Source organism: Sminthopsis crassicaudata, chromosome 2, assembly GCF_048593235.1.
Source record: "Sminthopsis crassicaudata isolate SCR6 chromosome 2, ASM4859323v1, whole genome shotgun sequence".
In the NCBI taxonomy this organism is placed as follows: Eukaryota; Metazoa; Chordata; class Mammalia; order Dasyuromorphia; family Dasyuridae; genus Sminthopsis; species Sminthopsis crassicaudata.
Genome location: NC_133618.1, coordinates 189062013 through 189080387, shown reverse-complemented (window position 1 = coordinate 189080387; position 18375 = coordinate 189062013). Strand labels below are relative to the sequence as shown.

At 35.5% G+C, this 18375-nt stretch overlaps 1 protein-coding gene across 1 annotated transcript in view; it reads right to left on the bottom strand.

The window, feature by feature from the left end:
- The window catches only part of TDRP (testis development related protein), a 127212-nt gene extending 109803 nt beyond the window's left edge, over positions 1–17409 (bottom strand). The window contains exon 1 of the mRNA XM_074287982.1: positions 17300–17409. The gene's annotated coding sequence lies outside the window, so the exon portion shown is untranslated. The remainder of the gene's footprint in view (positions 1–17299) is intronic.
- Between the last annotated feature and the right edge of the window lie 966 nt (positions 17410–18375).

Genomic DNA, 18375 nt, shown 5'->3' with positions numbered 1-18375 from the left:
TTTAAAGTGCATATTATAAGTAGAATACCTTTTTTAAATCCTGAAGGATATGCAACATTTAGATAAAATGTTAGACCCTATCCATTAGGGAACTTTAAAATCAGATTAGTATTCTTTTTTCAAGTAGAAAGCTAAGTAGCACAGTGGATAATCAAATTCTCCCTCAAATATTGTGTGACTTTCAGCAAATCATTTAATCTCTATTTATCTGTTTATTCATCTGGAAAATGGGGATGATAATGATAATATCTATTGTGTGTGGTTGTTTAAGGACTAAATGAGAGAATATTTGTAAAATGCTTAGTGCATAGGAGCAGTTTAATAATTGCTTATTTTTTCCCTTCCCCTTATGGGAGTGGATGTAGAGGAAAAGTACACTATAAATGTCCAAGATTACTGATTGTGCTAAAATTGTATCTTGCTCTGATCCTCCTTACTTTCTAGTTAGCATGGTAAGTTTAAAAATAGCCAGTATAAAGTAATAGGGCCGTTAAGTAGGGCAGGATAGGAGACAGGAAAACTCATCTTCCTGAGTTCAAATATGGCCTAAGACACTTATTACCTGTGCAATCCTGGGCAAGTTCCTTAATTCTGTTTACATTAGTTTCCTCATTTATAAAATAGAGAAGAAAATGGCAACCTTCTCTAATATTTTTGCAAAGAAAATCTCAAATGGGGCTGTGAAGAGTTGGGCATAATTGAAAAAATGAATTAACTGCAACTGAAATAAAATAACTATAATAGGAAGTAAGACTGAAAAGGGGAACCTAGAAGTCACTTAGAGATTGTTCCATAGATCAAAGGAACATAATGGTTACTTGCAAACTATATCATGAATTAATTACAAGTAATATCCTGAGACTGTGTCTTAAATTAGGAGAAGCCAGCTTGGCCTTAACTGTGCGGGCTAACTTTCTAACTATGATCTGTAAGCTTCATATAAACTACAAGTATCTATAGTAAGACCAGCAGCAGAACACCAAATATTGCTAATAACTTTGAGATGATGTGGGATATGTTAATGTACCAATCCCAAGGTAGCACAGATAAGAATTAGTCCACTCCCCATTAAAATCCAATACAAATGAGATCCCAAACTCCTGCCACCAAACATTGTTCCATTTTCTAATGGTTTTATTCTGCTCAAATGTTCCCAACTTCAGTCTCTCACAGTTTACTTTTTGTGCTATTTGCCCTTGTATCCTCTGTAAGCATACACTGCCATCATGATCTTTGCCTGTGAGTATCCAAAGAACTAGACATAGGACCCAGAGGTTTGCCCTCATGGTCCCATTCCCTTATTCAATTAATAATTCCACAAATAAATTAGCAATTCATTGACAAACATGGTCATTATTAGCTTTATGTGACTTTTTTGGGGGGCATAATATGGATTTTATTATTGTCGGCAGAGTGAGGGAGAAGTGTTGGACAATGACTAGGGTATAAAATAACCAACGGAATCAATAAAACTTTTTTTAAGAGGTAAAGAAATCCATACTGCCTCATTAACAATGTGATTGCCTTACAATCCAGGTGAATACTCTGCCCTCACTAAACAGATGGTGTTCTGAATAATTAAGTTGGATGTTTTGAAAACAAGGTTTTAATTTCCACTGGGTATTTATCAATCACCTGTGGTAATGATGATTTTATTAAAATGTCATAGTATCTATTGGGGCTCTCTGAGAAAAGGCTTCAGAAAAACTCTTGATCTCAAGAAATTAGAATTAAAACTAAGGGAGAGGGGGAGGAATTCTTTATCTTCTTCCATTTCCTACCTACCTTAAAGGCAACTGCTGATAAAGGTGGCATTGTTAATGAGCTAGCCAGTTCCCACGTCATCTGCTCTGCCTGTGGACCATGACTAACACAAAAACTAGATATATCTCTCTTTGAACTACCTTTTAGACAATTACATTTGACTCTCATGACTTCTCTGAACTCAACAAAGCAAGAACTCCTAACTTTTCCTCTCCAGAACAGATGCCTTTGTGGAATCCTGTTTCTAATTTGGAAGTTTGTCTCTGGAGTGTCCGTATTTTTTATTTTTTAAAGTAAATTTTGATTAATATCTTTGATTTTTACAACACCTAAATTTCCCTTTGGATCCTTCCCTTCTTTCCCCCAGAAAGCATTCTGTATAACAAAGAACTTTTCTTAAGAAAAAAAAAAAAAAAAAAAAAGAGGACAAAAAAAAAATTAGCCAAACCAGTCAATACATCATAACAATCTGACAACATATGCGATGTTCTGCACCAATGGACCTCCAACTTCTGCAAAGTCATGTGAAAGAGTTTTCTTTGCACCAAGCTTGGTAATTTTGCAACGTGTTTTTATTATTTGGTGGTGGTTGTTCTTTACATTTGCATTAGTTGTTTGTGTATGTTGTTTTCTTAACTGCTTACTTCACATCATTTCAGATGAGTCATTTATGTTTTTTGGAAGGATACATGATAGAAGCATTCCACTATCTACTCCTTCTGATTCATTGCCCTAGCATAGGAATGACCTTGGGTGTTATGCCACAGTTCTCTTATTGTCCTGACTCAGTTTCCCTAATTATCCTGACTCAGTCCTGCCTCAAGTTCCCTGCTTCTCAGTTCTGCAAAACCTCCTCTCCCTCTTTATCAGAATACTTGACAGAACATCAGAATGCCTCTCCCCATCCCAAGCTATTAGAATATCAGATACTGTCTTATCCAGGTGCCTCTCCCCAAGTCCAGAGTGCCTCCCCCTGATTATGTCATCCCCTCTCCAGAGGCTCACCCCATCCTGTCAGAATCCTGTTCTGCTCTCAGTACTCTGACTCCTCCCCTGCCTCAGTCTACCCTTTGTGTCTGAGCCACATGCACATATGTCATTGAGAACTCTGATTGTTTGCTGGATTCTTGGAGACAATAGTCTCATTCAGCTCTGGAACCAAACATGGATCCATTGGTCCCAGTATATCTCTCTCCATTTAATAAATTATTAAATACTCTCTAATCTCTATCTTGCTCAGTTTCTCCGGCATTACATGGATTCTCAAAGGTCAAACACCAGCAGCCCTGGTGGGGACTCCAGAGCTAAAATAAGTCTAGATTTGTTTGTTATTGTTTGTCCTTTGTTCTTGAAGAGGACCATGACATCAGGGAGATAATGCCATGACATGCAAGTTGAATTGGGTTTAAGTGAGGGAGAGCTGTTTAAGGTCACCCTCCTCACTTATCCCTCCAGAGCCCTGTGCATCCAGTGGCAAGATACAGATCCAAGATGACTGGAAATGGTCCTGGATGAAATAGGATACCTTGACCTTTTTAAGCTAAGGTCTTCAACTGATCTCAATTTGACTGAGGCCACACATATTCAGTGATTAAATAGTTATCTAAGCAAAGAATCTCCTCTTTCATCTAAAAAAAAAGCTCATCTAAATAAATAAATCAATAAATCTGGGAGGGGGAGACCCTCAGTGTTTCAGGCCAAAGCCAAAAATGATTGTTTTTTTTAACATTCAATTTGAGTTGATCAGAACCCAAACAATGACCAAATGGAACTTAACTGCACCTATTGATGGTCAATCAATGAGAATCAGGTTTTGATTTAAGGCATGGTTGTTAAGAAAGAAATCTAGCCAGTAAACCTCAAGATATCTTGGGAGGCTTCAGAGATGCAAAAGGAAAAAAAAAAAAAAAAAGCATGTAAGAGTATCTATAGGTAAGGATATGATATCCTATGTGGACAGAGGGAGGGAAGGGAAGGAGAAAAGGTTCAAGTTTGGTAAAATAACTCAGTTCCAGAGTCACTGATTTTTCTACAATGGTTTAAAGTAAAAAAGATAAGGTGTTTTTGGAGTATAGAATTAGAAAAGTGGTTGTCTTTTGTCTGTAGATTTATCTCTGAGTAAATTACCTTGTTTCCTTTGCTCTGATTTGGATGTCCCTCAAATTAAACTTTTTCCCTTCTTTTTTTTTTTCCCCATTTCCCTTTGACTCTTCCTTTTCTTCTTTTTCATCACTATTCTTTGTCCTTTCTTCCACCTTCACCTCCCCCTCTCTCCTTCCCCTTCTTCTCCCTCTATTCTGTAAGTCTCTCACTGTGTTCTGTTTCTGACCCTCCTCCCCATGTATGGTGACATCTTGGAACTCCCCAAGGAAACCCTAAGCTTGCTGCTTTTGCTGAAGTATAATCAGGAATTGCTCTGTCTGTGGAAATTTCCTTCAACAAATATTTTTTTTCCAGTTAGTCTTTAAGGAGCTTGGATATCTGAAGGTTATAAAAGTGCTCCCAAAGAACACAATCCTTTACTCATTTGAAATGCATCTTTGGAATGTACCAAGACTTCCTGGTTACCTCCTTCATAGTGAGATCTAACCAGATTCAAACCAGGGAGAAGGAAATGGAACTAACTCGAGTCACTTCTGCCCTGAATTACACATTCATAAGGGTTTGGAAGTTATATATAGGCAGGGATTACTGTTCCTTGGGATTGTCCTCTTAAAAAATTAACAAAATTGGGGAAATTGACATAAGTATTTGTGTAGGGAATATCATCTGAATCTGGAAGTGAGAAAAGAGACTTTAGGATGCAGAGGTGAGGAAGGAGATCTTCCCAGACATGAAATAGAAAATGTGTAGAGACACAGAAGGAGAGATAAAGCACTATATATATGAAACAGCAAATAGGCCATGTTTAATTGAAACATGGAATATGTGAAATGAATAATATGAAATTAATCTAGAAAGTTAAATTGGAGTAAGATTGTATTTTATCCTATAGACAATAGGTAGTCACTACAACTACTTTAAAAGAGTTACCTGTTCATATAAGTTCTTTAGTTATATCATTTTGGCAACTATGTGAAGGACACGTTGAAGAAGGGAAAGACTGTCAGTGAGTTAGACAGTAATCATTTATTAAGTGCCCACTTATGTGCCAGGCATTGGACTCAGTGACGATGATACAAAATGAGGCAAAATGCAGTGCCTATCCTCAAGGAATTTACAATATGATTACAACAAGCAAATTAATATTGATAAACAGGATTATAAGCAGGATAAAAAAGAAATAATTAAGAAAGGGAAACCCTAGTAGTAAGAAAGGTCAGGTAAGTCTTCATAAGCATAGCATCAAACTCAAATAGAAATGGGGACCACTAAACCATTCTAAGGATTCTTGTGGGCATATACTTAGAAAACCATATATTAACATTATCTTTGTTCTATTATATTTTTATTTATTTTGCTACATATTTCCCAATTACCTTTTAATCTAGTTCAGGCAACCTTCAGGAATGTAATAGGCTGCATAATATTTGACACTTTTTCTGTGGAAGACTGGATTTTACTTGGGACTTAAAGGAAGTTAGGGAAGCCAGTAAGTAGAGATGAGATGGCATGTCTTATTTGTGGAATAGAAAGGAAAACAGTATAACTGGATCAAAGTGGTGGGGAATAAGGTCTAAGAAGACTGGAAAGGGAGGAGAGTCTAGATTGTAAAGATCTTTGAATATCAAAAAGAGCATTTTATATTTGATTCTAGAGGCTATATGTAGTTACTTAATTTATTGAGGATTGGGAAGGTGGGATGTATGACTGGACTTGCACTTCAGAAAAATCACTTTGATGGCTGTATGAAGAATGGATTAGAGTAAAGAGAAAAGAGACAGGGAGAGCCACCAGCAAACTGTTGCAATAATCCAGGCATGTAGTGATAAGGGCCAGCACCAGAGTGGCAGCAGTGTCAGAGAGAAGGGGATGGAGATAAAAGTGGATATTGGAGAAATGTTGCAAAAGTAAAGTCAATAGGCCTTGGCAAAAGATAGGTTATGGGGGAAGAGATAGTGGGGGATGAAGATGACATCCAGATTGTGAATTTGAGAGATTGGGAGAGATTGTTACTCTCAACAGTAACAGAGAAGTTAAGAGCAATGGAGGGGGAAAATAATGAATTCAGTTTGATGACATATTTAGTTTAAGAGGTAAACTAGACATCTAATTATAGATGCCTGAAATATAGTTGGAAATATGAAATGGAAAGTGAGCAGGGTAATTAAGGAAGGATATTTAGATTTGAGAATCAGGGCAACTAGAGTGGTACAGTCAGGAGGACCCGAGTTCAAATCCAACCCTCATATATTTACTAATTGTGTGAGTTTGTTTACCAAAAAGAAGGAGGAGGAGGAGGAGAATCACCAGCATAATGATAGTAATTAAATCCATGGGAACTAATAATATCACTATGTGAAGAAGTATAGAGGGAGAAGAGTGTAGTCAGAGAGGTAAATTAGAAAGCTACTGCACATGGTATAGCTACAGGCAACGAGGTCTAAACTAGGTTGGAAGAAAGAATCAGACAGATACAAAAGATAATTAAATATTCAGAATTTGGAAAATAATTAGACATGGGGTAAGGAACAGTGAATAGTGTAGATAATATAGATCATAGTTTTTATCATCCATATCTGATATTTATATTCATAATCTACATCTAATTTATATTTCTTATATTTGTATCAGTGGCAAAATGATATTTTTCAGGCCTGGACCAAAAGTTTTCTGCCTTTCTGGAATCCTCATGAAATCTCACTTTGGTGGAGCTTTATTCTGGATTCTGAGGATTAATGACTTTTTTAGGATTTATAGCTGGGACTTCTCTCTATCACAAAGGGTCAGTGTCCTTAAAACTGTTACCAGAATTAGGTAACTATCTTTACATATCTGCTGCTGATTATTACTCTGTCTTTGGCCACTACTAATCTGGCTGTCATTTCTATTAACTATAGATTATAGGGGCAGCTAGGTGGTGCAGTGGATATAGCACCAGCCCTGAATTCAGAAGGAACCAAGTTCAAATCTGGTCTCAGACACTTAACACTTCCTGGCTGTGTGATTCTGGGCAAGTCACTTAACCCCAGCCTCAGGAAAAAACAAAAAACAAAAAACAACAAAACAACAACAACAACAAAAACTGTAGATTATAGATCTCTGCATTTCCTAACATATTAAGTTTACCTGGACAAGTGCACCTCAGAATTCTCATTCACCTAATATTGGAAAAGAATAACACACAAATGATAAAAGGTGTCATGTGCTCAAGAAACCACAGAATTCAGGAGAGATGTTTGGGAAGGACCTAGCTAGATGGTTCAGTAGATAGAATGCTGAGAACTTAACATCAAGAAGATCTGAATTTATATCTGGCTTCACACATTAACACCTGTGTAACCCTGGGCAAATCATGTAACCTTCATTAGCCTTAATTTGCTGGAGAAGAAAATGGCAAGCCACTCCAGTATCCTTGCCAAAAACAACCCCATAGAGAGGATATTCTAGTGGGTTAGAAAGAGTTGGACATGATTGAATGACTGAACAATAATATCAGGATATAGGAAGGATATATCCTTCTACTAGCCATCCCACCTCTTATCCCCATCCCCATATATATTACTCAACAGAAGTTCCTGCCTCAATTAATGCCAGGAAGGAAAAGATATTGAAGAGTTGATAGGTTGTCCCTTTAGTATGTAAACTCAATTCCTTGAGCTAAATTTAGAGAAATAAGAGCTATAAATAGTCAAAGGATGTGAATAGGCAGTTTTAGAAAGTTAAAAAAAATCAAAACTTATCAATAGTTCCATGAAAAAATTCTCTAAATTATTACTGATTATAAAAATGCAAATGACAGAAAAGGAAAGTGACAAATAGTTGAGAGGAAGTGGAAAAATTGAGACACTAATACATTGTTGGTAGATTTGTGAACTGATCCAACAATTCTAGAGAACAATTTGAACCTATGCCCAAAAAACTAGAAAACTGTATGCCCTCTGACCCAGGAATATCACCACTAGATCTGTATCCCAAAAATATCAAAGAAAGGAATAAAATACCCATTTGTACAAAAAATATTTATAGCAGCTTTTTTTGTGGTGACAAAGAATAGGAAATTGAGGGGATGCCCATCTTTTGGGGAATGGATGAATAAGTTGTGATATATGACTAATACAAAATCCTGTTATACTAAAAGAAATGAACTGGATGGATTCAGAAAAATCTAGGAAGATTTGTATGAACTGATACAAAGTGAACTGAGCAGAATTAGGAGAACATTGTACACTGTAGCAGATATACTGTAAGGATGATTAACAGTGAAAGACTGATCAATACAATTAGATGAACCAATGATGAAAAATGCTATCCACTTTCAGAGAGAAGTGATGAACTTTGAGTGCAGATTAAAGCATACTTTTTTATTCTCTTTATTTTTGTTCTTTTGTTTTATTTGTCTTTTTTATCTCAATATGGCTTACATAAAAATAGGTTTTGTATGGCTTCATATGTATAATCAATATTAAATTGCTTGCCTTCTCAAGAAGATAGAGGAAGTAGGGAGAAAATTTGGAACTTGAAATTTTAAAAAATGTTTTAAAATTTTATATGTAATTGAGAAATATTTAACAAAATAAATAAAAATAATTAAAAAAAATAAATTCAGTTCCTGCTAGTCACCTGCTGGAGTCATTAGCTCTCTGGCTCAATAGCCATTTAGAAGACATTTGTCAAGACAATAGAGTGCTATACTTGGAATCAGGAAGTTCTAAATTCAAATCGTGTTTTAGCTACTTGCTAGCTGTGTGAACCTGAACAAATACCCAGCCTTTCTCAGCTCTAGTTTCCTCATCTATAAAATGGAGTTAATAAAAGCTCCTATTTCCCTGATTTTTGGGAAGGTCAAATGAGAAAACTTATGTAAACATTTTGCAAAACTTAAAGGGTTTTACTACTACTATTACCACTTCAACTACCACCACACTGTACTGATCCTTTAGTCATACATGATTAGAAATAGGTTTCCAAAGTTCCACATGTTGGACTGGAAACAAACAAGGAATATCTGTGTATCATAAAAGGTCCATTTGTACCTTACTCTCTAGTCCCCTCCATGACACTGAAATGACTACTGTCCAAGTGCTTACACACTTTGAATTGTCTTATCTGGATAGTTATTTGACAACTTCTCCATAAGCCTCTTGAGAATGCTGTATGCAAATCCTATCATACTTCCTAATGCTTAACGTGGAAAAGGTAATGAAATCTTATCTCTAGTGGGGGAAGGCATCTTGTACAAGAAAGCTAAAAAACAGTGGTAGTTGTGCTGAGGGGGAGGGTTGGGACAAAGAAAAGTGTTTGCCCACTAGTAAGTAGTAGAGTTCTAGTACAGAATGAGGGCCTTTGATTCCTGATCCAGTACAAACAACAAATTACTCTTGTCTATGATGCTATAAAGCAGTATTTTCTAGTGAAAAGAGCACTGGATTTGGAAACAGACCTGGGTCTGAAATGCAACTTCTCTGTTTAGACTGTCTGCCTACCTATGTGATTTTAGGCAAAGGAATTGATTTCTCTGAATTTCAGTTTCCTTTTCTATAAAATTAGGAAATTGAACTAGATGGTCATTAAGGTCAATTATAGTTATTAACTCTTGGTATCCTGTAGTTTACCACTGTTCCATACTGATCCAAGTCTTATGCTGTCCATTAAGTCTTTTGCAGGTAAATAACAATAAATCAGTCAACAATTATCAAATTCCTATTATGTGCAAGGGAATGGAAATATAAAAGATATTCCTGCTCTCAAGGAGCTTTACATTTTATCAGGAATCATTGACACATGAATAGAAAGGTGAGAGAGACATATTAGGGGCCAAGAGGTAGATATAAAATGATCCAATCTCTACTTTAGGAAAATCTCTTTGGCAGTTATGTGAGGGTTGGATTGTGAGGGAAGATAAATCAGGGAGACCCAATAAGACATTATTGAAAAAGTGCAATGTAGTTTTTATAAAATGTGAAGGCATCTGTATGTCACTTTCCATTCTCACTGAAGAGTTGGGGATTGGGGATTATGTTCTTTAAAGCTATTGACTATGTTCTCATTTTAGTGTGTTCTTCCCAATTTTAAGCACCAGTGATTAGTGTCCCAGTTTAACTAATTCACATCAACTAGCTTTTTATAAATTTTTTAGACAAATTTTTACAAATTAGCTTTTACAAAGGGATATTTACTGTGAAGATATGACAATAATAGAAGTTATAAAGTAATTTCCCCTCAAAATCTGTGGGGTCATTATCCTCTCCTACCATCTTGATGCTTGGAAGAGTGGGCTCATACTCAAAGCATTTATTCCATCAAATAAATACTAAAGGAAACATAACAAATGGATGAAGCAGTACTACTTTCTCTTGTTCACTTTTTGCCTGTTCTGGAGTAAATAGGGTAGCTTGAAATTTCATCCCTCATCATCTTGGTCAACTACAAAAATCTGGCATATCTAGCTCCCAGACCTCTGGTGGCTCACCATTATGACCTTTTGAAGCTCACAAGGCCATACTTGCCTTGAACGTCCCCCTTCCTCTCTGGGCAGTAAAAGGCTCTGCAAAAAGGCAGAGAATGTTGTTCATACCATGTATGTCATCCCCAAGTGCAGAGAGTCTCTGTCATCTCCTCCTTCATTGACATATAACATATTTCTATCATCTCAACACAATCAGCTAGGAAAAAGAGGTTCTCTTTAGCTTATTAGTATCTTTTAAATTCATACCATTTCTTGTTTATTAGCCACTGGAAAAAAAAATGAACTTTTTACCACATGGTTAGCAGGTAGAAACTAGTTATAGAATGTCTACTCATTGTCTGATTAGGAAACTTCCCTTACATATAATTTTCCCTTTTGGGAAACAAGTTCCCCAGTTCATCCATGTGGGCTAGTAGCAGGCACAGTATATTGTGTATACTCTGAGACTAGAGCTTATATTAGCTAAATTCTCACTATCACAGTATATTCAATCCTTCAAGGATTGATGTATTTATCAGATTGCTATGGAGAGAATTATTATTTTAGGTACAGGAGGGGATAGGTGACCATGGAAATCTCTGTCATTTAGATTCTTTTATTTTGTTGGTACTGCCTCTGCCCACTCAGAGCACAAGATTCCAGAATTACTGTAACATAGTTCCAGAAGACAATTTAGAGAACATTAGGCTTATAAGTAAATATCACAACATTTTCTGGCCAACTTTCTACTGATTAGTGTTTCTGAACCTAGCTATATTGGTCTTATATATATATTGTATATATGTCCTTTCCTGGACATGTATCACAAGTCCTTTTGGTTTGACCAGTCTTGTGTTTGACTTTTATTTAGAATATCTTCTGAGATCTCTGGATCAATTCTATGCAACAAAGAGAAATTAGAAGAGGATATGAGTATCATAAAAACAACACTCTCCAATGTCATAAAGAGATCACTCTCATTCTTCAATTCTTAACCCAAATATTCCTTCTTTACTTTGTAGAATATAAGTGCCTTAGAGTCAGCAACTATTTCTTTTTTTTAATTTTCATTTCCTTAGTGATTAACTATAATGCTTTGCCTATAGTAGCTATTTAATAAATATTTGTTAAATTTTAATTCAATATTTTAAGCCCCAAAATATTTTCATTTTAATTAAATTCAAACAAACATTTATTGAAGGCCTACTTTGGGCAAAGTAATCTTATAGATTTTTGAACAAGGTCCAAGATTCCAGAATTGTTGGAACATAAAATCCAAAAGGGATTTTAGAGGTCATAAGGTTTCTAGGATGTTACAACAACACCATGTTTCAAACTTATGGAAGATATGAGCAAAAGTCACATAGGATGAGTAGACATGGAAGAGTTTGCTATCTGTATTGTTGGATGGAACATCCAAATGCATGAAATTATAAATTCATGAATTTTGGGGTATTGTACAACTGCCAAACCAATGTAGTTTGTTTCATCTCTGACAGAGGTAATCTAGAATTTGCTTGGGCACATTCAGTAACTCATTACCCTTAGAAGGCATCTGTTATATCTTGTTAGAAAAGTAATTTCCATCTAACCAGTTCTAGTTCTATCCTATGAACCAACATACAAAAAAATCTAATCCCTCTTCCACAGGTTAGCCCTTCAGCTTCTTATTAGATAGTGGATTTTGAGCAAGTCATTTAAACTACTTGAATCTCAATTGTATCACCAGGAAAATGGAAAATATCCATGTAGCACTGTTCTGGAGCACTCTTTCGACTTGAACTCAAATTCAGGGGTTCAGAAGAATGCTAAAAATCCAGACTTGGTTTATTATTTCATCGATTATCTGTTTTTAAGAATGTGAAGGATAAAATGTTTATAATGTAGATCATATTTAAATGTCTTGCATACTTTTTTTTTTTTTCTAGAGAGCTAGATGTTAAGTAAACATTGACCTACACATCTCTGTGCATAAAAAAAAAAATATGTGTCAAAGGCAACTTAATGCTCCTGGTACCACAAGTTCTGGAAGTCCTTTGTAAAGTCCTCACATGCTTACCTAGTCCCAGATAATCTAATTCCTTTTTCTCTCAGTTAACTATTTCTTTGTATCTCTATCTGTCTAGGAAATATGTTGCTTTTTTCCATTATCTACAGTATCCCTAATGGTTCAATGGCTCCCCTTCAAAACTAAATGACCTGTGAAGGGGTGGGGAGAAGAGAGAAATTCCCCTTTTTCCCTACAGTGGTCTCCTGGAGATAAGAAATCTCTCCCACTCTCAAAATCTTAAATTCCTCTAGAGCTTAACTATTTTCAGCCCCCAGAGGCTTGGCATTATTCCCTTCCAAACTCAGAAAGATATTTGTACCTCATAAAGGGATCAGAGGAGACATAATTTTTATAGTGTTTAACATTTTATTAACAACTCGTGATTACATTCTGGATCTTCTATAGCTATATTATTTAAGATTGGGGTGGGGAGGAAGAGTAGAATCTCCTCCCTTCCACTATTCACCTCATGGGGTTCTTATAAGGATTGTTGTTCAGTTATGTCTTATAAGGTTATTCAGTCATGTCTGACTCTCCCTGATTTTGTTTTTGTTTTTCAGAAATTTCAGTTTTCTTGGCAAAGATACTGGAGAAGTTTGCCATTTCCTTCTCCAGCTCATCTAACAAATGAAAAATTAAGACAAACTAGGTTAAGTTACTTTCTCAGGGTCATATAGTTAGTAAGTATTTAAGGCCAGATTTGAACTTATAAAGACGAATTTTTTTATTCCAAGCCCCGTGCTCTATATCCACTGAGCTACTTAGCTACTCTGTTGTAAGGTAGAAATGGGAATTGCTATTATTATATTTTAAGATAGTTGTTAGCCAGCTCCTTATCTTCCCCCTCTTCCCCAACTCCCTCCAGAGTCACATGAAATCTCCTTTACATTTAATTCCATACTAGAGTGGACTGAGGGTTGACTAGGATACTGGTATATTAGGGTTAATATAGAATATGTTTTTTGGATTCAGTAAAACAAATCAGTAAAAATAAATTATGCTCTTGCTTATTCCATTAATAAAAATGAAACAGTGGCTAATGTGACTGCCTCTCCACAGGGAGGGACAGGATGTTCCCATTTATACAGAAACCAAACAACCAGAAAGCTCAAATAACTACTTGGTTTGTAGCAGGTAAACAAAGATCATTTCTATTTATAATAATGACCTGAAGCTCTTGGAAGTCCAGGGTACATTTTGGGTCCCAGGAAAATCACTTTCTGGTCAGAACAGTTTCATTGTTAGTAATATTTGATTCATTGTCAGTCATACTTGATTATACTTTAATTCCTTTGAAAATTAGCAAGCTGTGTATGAACATAACCCTGGATTAATCAACCTGGCTGATTAAAATAAAGTATGTAGTAAAATTTGGTAGCATTGCCTGATCAGTTGGAATTTTATTTTCTTATTATATATAAATGCACATGCACATATATGTGTGTGTACATGTGGGGGTTTTTTCTATTGAAGGAAGCAAATTGGAACATTTTTTTCCTTCAGTTAAAAAATCCCTCTCAAACAAGGATAGAGAGCTAAATACTGTTAGGGCTAAAAGGGACCTGAGATCATATATTCCAACCCCTTTCCTTTTGCAGAAGGAGACTGGACTTGTCTTTTTCAAGGTCATACAAGGAGTTAGTGATAGAGCTGGGACTCAGGTCTCCTAACTGCTCTTCTACTATTCTTTTTACAATATTTACTGATTTTTTTTGTTTTTTTAAAGAATTGGAAGTATCTTTCTTTTGGCTTTTTACTTAGGATAATTTTTCCTTAGGGACTGATTCCTTTCCTGACAAGGGGATTTGTGAGTACTGTTTCCTCCTTAAAATTCTATTTGTTTTGTCTTTAAAGCCAGAAGCTAAGATGCTGGCTATAATTCTTAAGGTGAAGACTTGCTTGCCTTGCTTAGCTTTGATGAATGTCAGGATAATCATTAACAACAATACCTTAGATTTCGAGAATGTTTTTCACTTCTCCAATCCTGTCTTGGCAACCTTTAGCACCAGGCCAAGAGCTCAGATTACAGGGCCTCATGCAAGTAATGTCCTCCAGTAGAATAATAGATACTTTTAAGAATTTGGCCTGAGCTTCAAGGGACCTTAGGCACCAAATCCAATCCTTTTTATTAAACAGAGGAAGAAAAGGAGGTCAATGAGTTGAAGTGACGTTCAAGGTGGGGAGGGAGCGGAGTGATTCACTAAAGAGCTCAGATACTTTACTGGCTCTGTGGCTCTGTGGTAAAACATTTAATCACATTTGCCTCAGTTCCCTCATCTATAAAATGAGAACATTGAAATAGTCTCTAAAGTCCCTTTTACCTAATCTGTTGCCAAGATATGTTGAGTTTATCTTTTGTAATATCTCTCAAATAAGCCCCTTTCTCTCCTCTGATACCATTGTCATTCTGCTGTAGACCCTCATCCCATATCTGGACTATTGAAATATCAAGTTTCAAGATATAAGAAATATCAAGTGGTCCACTCAACACAAGAGTCTCTCTAGCCAACTCCATCTTCCACTAACTGTCAAAGTGATTGTTTCTGAAGTGCAGGTCTGACCATGTCTGTATATGCCCTCCCCACCCCGCAAAAAAGATTATCTTGCCTTTCCTTGCCTTCTAGATTCAAATATAAAATCTTTTGGCTTTCACGGTCCTTCATAACTTTAAACCTTAAAACATCTTAAGTTTATATCTCCTTCACTTTGTCAGGCTACCCTTCACTAGATATTCTCTAATCCAGTGACCTTACTGTCCTAGGAACAAGAAACTCTTTTCCAACTCTGGGCATTTTCACTGTTGGTCCCTCATGCATGGAATGTTCTCCTTGTTTATCTCCTCCTCCTGGCTTCCCTGAATTCCTTCAGTCCCAGCTAAAAATCTACTTTCTACAAGAAGCTTTTTCCAATCTATTTTAATTCTAATCCCTTCACTCTATTTATCCGTATATAACTTGCTTCCACATAGTTATTTATAAGCTGTCTCCCTCATTATTGTTGAGCTTTTCAAAGGTAAGAATATCTTTGTTCCTTCTTTCTATCTCCCAGTGCCTGGGCATAGTAAAGCATTTGATAAATCGACTGATCAACTTTTGACAAAAGAAATCAATTATATTGAAATACAGTTTTTGTTTGTTGGTCATAAATGCTTCAGGGTTTTCTTGGCAAAGATACTGGAGTGCATTACCATTTTCTTCTGTAGCTCATTTAACAGATGAAGAAAGAGAAGTAAAGAGAGTTACTTGTCCAGGGTCATATGACTATTAAGTGCTTGAGGCTACTTTTGAACTCAGTCTTCCTGCTTTCAAGACCAGCAACAAGAAACTGGAAAATTAATGGATGCCCATCAATTGGAGAATGGTTGGGTAAATTATGTTATATGAATGTTATGGAATATTATTGTTCTATAAGAAATGACCAGCAGGAGGAATACAGAGAGGCTTGGAGAGATTTGCATGAACTGATGCTGAGTGAAACGAGTAGAACTAGGAGATCATTATACACTTCAACAATGATACTGTACGAGGATGTATTCTGATGGAAGTGGATATCTTCAACATAGAGAAGAGCTAATCCAATTCCAGTTAACCAATGATGGACAGAATCAGCTACACCCAGAAAAGGGACACTGGGAAATGAGTGTAAACTGAGAGCATTGGTTTTTTGTTTTGTTTTGTTTTGTTTCTCTTCCCAGATTATTTTTACCTTGCGAATACAATCCTTCCTTTGCAACAACAACAAAATTTGGTTCTGCACATATATATTGTACCTAGGATATACTATAAGATATTTAATATGTATGGGAATGCCTGCCATCTAGGGGAGGGGGTGGAGGGAAAAAAAAAAGAGGGGAACAGAAGGGAGTACAAGGGATAATGTTGTAAAACAAACAAACAAACAAACAAACAAAACTACCTATACATATGTACTGTCAAAGAAAATGTTATAATTATAAAAATTAATAAAAAATTTTTAAAAAAAGACCAGCAACACTATCCACTGAATAATATAAAAAACAAGTTCACAAACCCCCAAGTTAAGAACACTTAGACCAGACAATCTCTCAGTTGGCCTCCAATTAATCAATCACTAGTCCAATTCATAAGGACTCTCTAAGTGTCAAATATATAACAAAACACTTTAGTTGTAATAACTATGGTCTCTTCCAAAAGTGATATCATATGACAGTGTCAATAGCTCAACATGGTAACCAGCTGTCCTGTGACAAAAAAAAATTCTGCAGTTTTTTCATTTTCATCTTTACATCCCCAGTCCCTTTCATAGAATTATTTAATAATTAAATTCTATTAATCTTTATCAAAATTCAATTCAGTTTAAATCAAAAAGGACTTATTAAGACAAACAAACACCTTCTATGTCCAAGTCACTGGGCTAGGGGAGGTAGGTACAAAAATGAAACAAACAAAAAAAAAAATCCTCAAGGACCTTATATGAAAATGGAAGTGATAGAAACATAACATTTAAATAGATAAGTTAAATATGAAATATTTTGAGGAGGAAGAAAGATCCAATTAGGGGATTTAGGAAAATGTTTGCAGAGGAAGGAGCATTTGATCTGAGCTTTGAAGGAAGTTAAAGATTCTTATAAAATGGAAGATCAGAAGAGAATGCTTTCTAGACAAAATTCAACATAATAATCCAGATATTCTAGCTTTCTTTTCAGAATTTTCTACGTTGTGTCATAGATGACTACTCTCAATCTGAGGTTACCTAAATTTAAGATTTAGGATCTCCTCAAAAAAGTAGGATTAAAAAAAAAAGATAGGATGGCATTCTCCCTCCTCTTTTCCCCCCATCTCAAGTCCTATTTTTACTGACTAAAATGGATTTTCCTCTCAATGTCTATCTATGCTTATTTGCTCCTTAGAATCACTATGTACTCAAAATTTCCAGAAGACAAGGAACTTTCCACTTACCATTTAGCACTCAGCTTTCTGCCAGAGCCTCCAAGGAAAGAACGCAGTTCCAGGATCCCAGAACAGCACAGTCTCTTTCTGCACTTGTGACTAATGTCAAGACTTCTGCAAGAAAAGTTAACAGTTACTCAGGAAAAAAAAAAAAAAGTCTAAGTACATGATGTTAAAAAAAAAATCCAACAATTTATCATGCTGATTAGTTGAGAATGAGAAAATGTGTGGGATGATAACATTACTCTTTACTTGAAAAGAGAATCATAGAAATTAAAAGTGGAAAAGGACTCCTTAAATTATGTAGTCAATCAGCCTCACTCCCTTAATAAATATAATAATATTTGGTTCAATTTTATTCTGGAGAAGAATTGCCCCCATCACAGAGTTGAACTTGAGTGTCTGTTCCATAATGATATACTTGGAATAGTTCTAAGCTGTTGCTTCCCTACTTCTTCCCTTCCCACTACATTTTTGTTCTAAATTCATATAGATATCTACATATTGTTTTTGTAGTCATAGGATTTAAAGCTAGAAGGAACCCACTGAAGCTAATATTTCTGAACTTTTTTTGCCATGGATCCTTTTGGCAGTCTGGTATATCTCCTTCTCAGAATAATGTTTTTCAATGGATAAAATAAAATGCATAGAATTACAAAGGAAACCAATCATATTGAAATATAGTTATTAAAACACTTTTAAAGGTCACAGACTCCAATTTTAAAACTTCCTTTTGCAGAAGAGAAAACTAGACAGACCCAGATAGGTTAAGAGAATTGTTCAATGTCACAAAGGCAATAATAATGATGATAATAATAATAGATGACATTTATATATAGCATGCTAACGTTGTAAAGCGCTTTACATACATTATCTACTTCGTAGAATTAGAATTAAAACTCAGGTCCTCATTCTTTCTCCAAATCTATGATACCTCTTACACTGCTTTAAATTAGATAAAAATAACCACTGATGATTTGTATATCAACCTTGCTTTTTTCTCCATTTTAATTTAAACCTTTTAGGTGTGGGTATGCACTTTCATGCATTTTCCTTGTTTGGCATAATATTATGTGTACACAATA